This window comes from Cupressus sempervirens, chromosome 7 (assembly GCF_028749045.1).
Source record: "Cupressus sempervirens isolate cs-2001-9-10 chromosome 7, ASM2874904v1, whole genome shotgun sequence".
NCBI classification, from domain to species: Eukaryota; Viridiplantae; Streptophyta; class Pinopsida; order Cupressales; family Cupressaceae; genus Cupressus; species Cupressus sempervirens.
The window spans coordinates 183,115,048-183,121,037 of NC_143124.1; positions in this window are offsets into that span (position 1 = coordinate 183,115,048).

The following is a 5,990-nucleotide window of genomic DNA, read 5'->3' on the forward strand; positions in this document are numbered from 1 at the left end:
TCACTAAGGCCCATAGGTGCACATGTGCACAATTGTAAAGGCGCACTAGTGCATTATCGTAAAGGTGTGCAAACTAGAAATTTTTGATCCACCATTGTCTCCCTTCTAGAGATCATTGAGATTATCACCCAACAAGCATGAGTTCCTAGAACTCAACCATTTTTGTAAACCTCACAATGACAAGGGATTCCTAAACTTCATCTATTCGTGCCATACATTTCATCATCATCATCTACCTCACACTCTACTTCTCTCCATAACATTTCACTCAAGCCTCACCAATAACAAAATTAGCTACCACCATCACACACCATGTCTTTCTTCAATGCCCAAAGCTCACCATTGAGCCAAAATTGTCCATTACATGACTTGCCCATAAATTCTATGAATTTATGCCCATGGTTCATCTATGGAGAATCCTCAAAAATGGAAGATCACATTAAAGTTTTCAAGAAAATCTATAATCGGAACCAAATTTAGCATATGGGCATGGTATGTCACTTGTTTTATTACACTGGGAGAAACACCATTCAATTAGTACCTCAATCTACCACCAGCATCAATCACATATTGGAATTCTTTTGAGATAAGTTTTCTCACATGATTCAAGGTCTACATTGATCCATCTATCCTACATCATCAGTTCATCTCAAATAAGAGGGATCCCCACAAGTCTATTTCGTAGTTTAATCATCACTTCAATGGGTTGTATGAAAGAATGAAGTCTCCTTACATTGTACCACAAGAGGCTACCATCCATATCTATTTGAGAAAAATGGATACATTAACTTCTATTTTTCTAAAAAGGCACTCTCTGAAAGACATTGATACCCTTGTGAAGGTCTTCAAACAGGTTGTTGCATTCAAGAAGTAGGTAGATTCCTATAATGGAGGGAAGCTTTCCTCACTTTGAATAATGTAGTAGCCATACCACCATTTCTAGTAGGAGCACCTACTACACCCAATCAAATGCCCCTATTGAATCCAGTATCTTTACTACAATAGGTTATTGTTTCACCAATGCCAAGAATTACATATTCAAGGTATGAGCTCCACAAGGCTACAATCTTTGAGAAGAACATTTCTTCATTTTCTAAGCTCAAGAACAATTTGGCTAGTGAGTTAGAGGCTATGAAGAAGGAAATATCTCATTTATCCAGCAAACTCATCAAAATGAAGTTAAATTCCTCCTATGATCAAGGAAATCATTTGAGATGACTTGCTGCCCAAAATAGTTATCCTCAAAATCAGAACAACAATTATGACTTGTACAATAACTTTAGCAATGAGAATAATGGTATTGCAAGTATGGGATCAAATGAAAATATATGCAAGTACAATGATATTTCATATCAGCCTCCCAAAATCATGGAGGAAAAACCTTTTTAGTTTAGTGCAATGTTTTTCAAATCATATGATAAATCTATGGGAGAACAAAATGATGAAGATGGTCAAGAGGAGTTTGTGTTCCCATTCAATGAAGAGAAAGAGCATGGACACTCTGGGATACATGTATATTACAGAAATAATAGAAACACAAAGTTTGAAAAGTAGAGAAGATCCTCTAATGGATGATGTCTTTCTATGGTTACATCCTACTACTCTAGACATGTAGGTTTGTAACACTCCAATGTATTATGAGGGTCTAACCAATATTACCCCAATAATTGAGAAGGAATTACATATAAAAGTTGAGGTTTTGAAAAGTTCTACAGATAACTTAACAAAAAATTTAAAGTATCATGTAGAAGATCAGAATCCAAACATCCTTTTGCTTCCCAACTATTGTCACCTTCATCAAAGGATTCATTATGAGTTAGAATATACTAGTTGCCAAGATGTAGTATCTAAGGTGTTAGCATAGATAGATCAGCCTGTTTAAATTGCTAGAAATAGTGAAATTGTTGCAAGTTTTGATGTTGTAATGGTTGTGGATATCACAGAAAATTTTGAGAAGACAAAAAAATTTGAGGTTCCAAAAATCTATGGAGTTGAAAAAATTCTCAAAGGTGTAGAAAATTATGAAAATGAAGAAAATTTTGAGGTTGTTGAAAGCTTTGAATCAAGAAGTGGTCAAGAAGAAGATAACAATGTTTCCTACAACAATAGTGGTCTCTCATTAGATAATGATAAGATACCTCCCTCAGAACAAGATATGTCATTAGATAAGATGGATAGAGAGCTTAATTTGGTCACAAGCTTGACTAATGAGATGTCATTTTGCGGGTATTCTACGCATATATCAGACCATGCAATAACCAATTCATGTAGAATTCATCCATCTAAGTTCCATTCAGAAGTAAGTTGTCATAATTTCTCATTATCTTGGGAGATCATGATGGAAGGTAAGTATGGTTTTGAACATGTTTCCTTAAGATATGAGGGAGAAAACACCTTGATTGATGATATTAATGAATCCTACAATTCAGAAGGTGGGCTTATGATTGATTTTTCTAGTTCTAAGGAACCTAAATGTGACAGTCCATGGTTTTGGACTAATGATGGTGATCTAATAATGATCATAAATGTAATGCTATATCTTTTGGGTCTTTTTTTAATAACTATATTTCATAACCGATGCGTGTGATTTTGCGTGCACATGGAATTATGTACCATGAGGTAAGACCACTAGAAGGAGAAATTTCAATTTGTGAATATACCTCTATGGTGGGGGACTCGCTATGTGAAAGATAAGACAACTTGTTTATGGATTAATCATGACCATGGAGAGTTACTACAACTTTTGATTTGGTGTAATTTGTGCCCATAATTTGAACCAAATTTGTCCAAATTTTATTTTTTTGAGTACAAGGACAAGTCAACATTTTTTAGAACTATATGGGGTGGGTTATTGCTACTAGATATAATGAGAAATCTACTGACAACCAACCCATGTTCTTATTGTTCAAGGTTTTTGTATATAAGTTTTTGTTCCTTTTCTTTTCAGTAAAATTAGGTAGGTGTTAGTTTTATTTGAGTCAATTTTGTTTAGGTTTTGCATCTTCTTTTATCTTTTCTTTTTTTACTCTTTGTGTTGGGGAGTCAATGTGTCTTTTTAGGGTTGCTCCCAGCATATGGTCCATCCCAGCTAGTTTTGATTTTTGGAAGAGGTATTTCTTAGTCAAGGCTCTCAAGGGATAAATCTTGCAAGAAACTTCATAAAAGCATAGTGGAAGGAAGCATGGGTTTTTGGTGATCAAGCTTGAATCCAAATTTGATTGTTCTCACCAATCTACATAGCGAAGAGTGATATGAAGATTATTGTCAATCTAGGTGAGTGGTGAATGAGATTCATAAATTTGATTGGTATGGGTGATCATAGCTTTCAAAGCCTCTCCATGTTTCTTCTTGGCATGTGAGTTTATCAAAATTCAAAAAAAGAGGAACACAAATAATGAGAGTCAAAGGAGGTAAATAAATAAAGAAAGTTCAAATTCTCTAGCAACACACTCTAAGTGTCACCTGATTAATTCAAAAAAAAGGAAAAAGAAAAGAAAAGATTGTGCAAGGTAGCATAGTCTAATCGTTGCCTCATATACACAAAAGGGTTCAAAGAGAAATCAAATAGGAAATGTGTTAGATCTCTCAAATTATAAATATTACAAAAATAGGAAAGCTAAAAGATGACTCATTAAAAGATCCCTGTGAATGGATTCTCACATCTGGCCAAGAGTGACAAAGTGGCTTCTTGAAGATTATCAAAGCTCTTGCTAGATGGTGAAAATGGGTTTTGGTTATTGCTCACTTGTGTTTGCTTATGCCTGAGAATAAAAAGGAGTTAAAAAATTATGCACACACTGAATGCAAAAGCTAAATTTTTGGATTGTGATGGGACAAAAAATTGCATCCCTATTTGGAGTACCATTCTAAAATTTTGAGCCAAATTTAGTCCCTATAAACGCTTTTTGTGTGTGTACCTGGCTATCACTTTTGTGGCCCATGAAGTGTTTTATGTTTCTAACACTTTTCATTAATCATATGCATGCATCCCATGATGTTAAATTGTCATTCTGAATCATTTCTTAAAGCATCACTTTGAGCATTGTTCAGATTTGCATTTAGCCTAAGTGTCAAATAGTAATAGGAAGCTTAGTTTGCATTTGAATATCTTGCACCTGGTTATGTTTGATCACTCACCACTTTGGGAGTGTTTAGTATGCATATTAGAGAAACTATGTTTCAATTTCCAAGTTATTTTGACATGTTTTGACTAGGTTTTGAATCCCTCAAAGTTGGTTGTTTATTGTTGTCATGCTAATGCATGTTTCTCAAAATTTTGGGAAGCCCTATTTGACCAGTTATAACTTTGACCTAGTTGACAAAAATGAGAAAAATTATTTTGCATTTCATTCTAGGGGTCAGAGACATGCTATGTTTTAGATTTGAGCTTATGACGAATCCATTTGACTAGTTTTCAAACATGATTCCAAATGCAATTTATGAAGTTTTACTAATGTCTTAAAATGCAGATTGATCAATAGCCCTATTCGGGATGTCATAACTTTGAATCAATTATAGATGAGACTAAATGGATTGTACCATTTTGTTCTACTTTGAAATACTTTAAGTGTGCTAGTTTTTTAGTCTTGACAAATCTATCTACACACTTTCCTAGCCCCATTCTGTTTGTGAAAGTCATTATCTTCCCAATGTTCCCAGTTCTGCAATTCTGAGTACCTAATTTCGAACATCTACCAAATTTTCCTTATTATTCATCATGAGCCCAAATCATATATTTATATTATCCTCGTGATAGTGAACTAATGCACTAATTTTCATGCTTCCAAGTGTTTATTTGACCTTTTTTCAAAGCCAAACTTTGGGGCCTGACTGATTCCATCAAACTGATGAAAATGTGTGCAAATTGAAGATTTTGAAAGGGAAATTGTAATGATTCTAATTGTTACAATGTTTTACCATATGCATATTAGATTAGACACACTGTGAATGTAAAGGAATCAAATATGTGCAAGGGACCATTTGCTTTGACGATATAGGTCAAAAGGGTGCACTAAAATGTGTTGAACTACAGTAGATAAATGAATTTTTAAAGCAATATGAATGGTAAAAAATATGTTGACTGCTTCAGCTAACCATGTAGTTTATTCTATGAGCCATGATCCAATACCTTGATTGTTTTCTTCCAAGGACCTAGCAAGCTTTTCCACAATTTCATTGGAAAATGCACCTCCAAGATATCTTACAGTAGTAAGTCAAAGAGATTTTAATTTCTTTTGGAATCTGCCTTCCCTCCCCTTAGTGGAGAGTCTAAAAATGTTGGGTAGGCATCTAAATCCAGAAGAAAAAAGTTTATCAAGTCTATGGCTTCAATTTTGCATGGCATTGGAGGCAATGATAGAGTTCTTAATGTACCAAGATCAAGACAAATTGTGGATTCAGTAGTTCTTTCCTCACAATCTTTAAGAACATCTATCAATCAAACAACTATTAGTTGGACAAATGTCAATCTACCAAGTAGTCAAAATATGAACAATTTGGAGAGACTAGTAATGGCTAATGCTAATGGAGTACATCCAGGAGTCTCTACAATTGCAAATGGTAGAGATATGGTGCCAAAGTCAGATGAGTTTCTTCCTATTCTAGTGATGTAGAGTGTGTCAACTCTATCTGTAACTGAAAACCAAAGTATTGTTACAAAAAATATGCCTTTGCTAAATGTGGAGGCCTTGATACCATCAGAGGAGTTACTTTTAGGAGGGAGCGAATGGTAGAGTGGGGAGATTGTAAATTGATTCCTTTTATGTGTGCATTAGAGATGGTAGTGAAAATGAAGTAAATATGCCTGACGCATTTTGTGTCCTTATATAATGGAGAAAGTTTTGCACAAATTTTAAAGAGTATAAGTTGACTTTATTGTGAAGAGTAGCACTAAATGAGTGGAAGTCTCCATCAAACTGCCCTCCATTTTGCATGTCTTGCAGATCATTTTCCTAATCTACACCTGCAAATCATAGTGAAGACATTCAAAA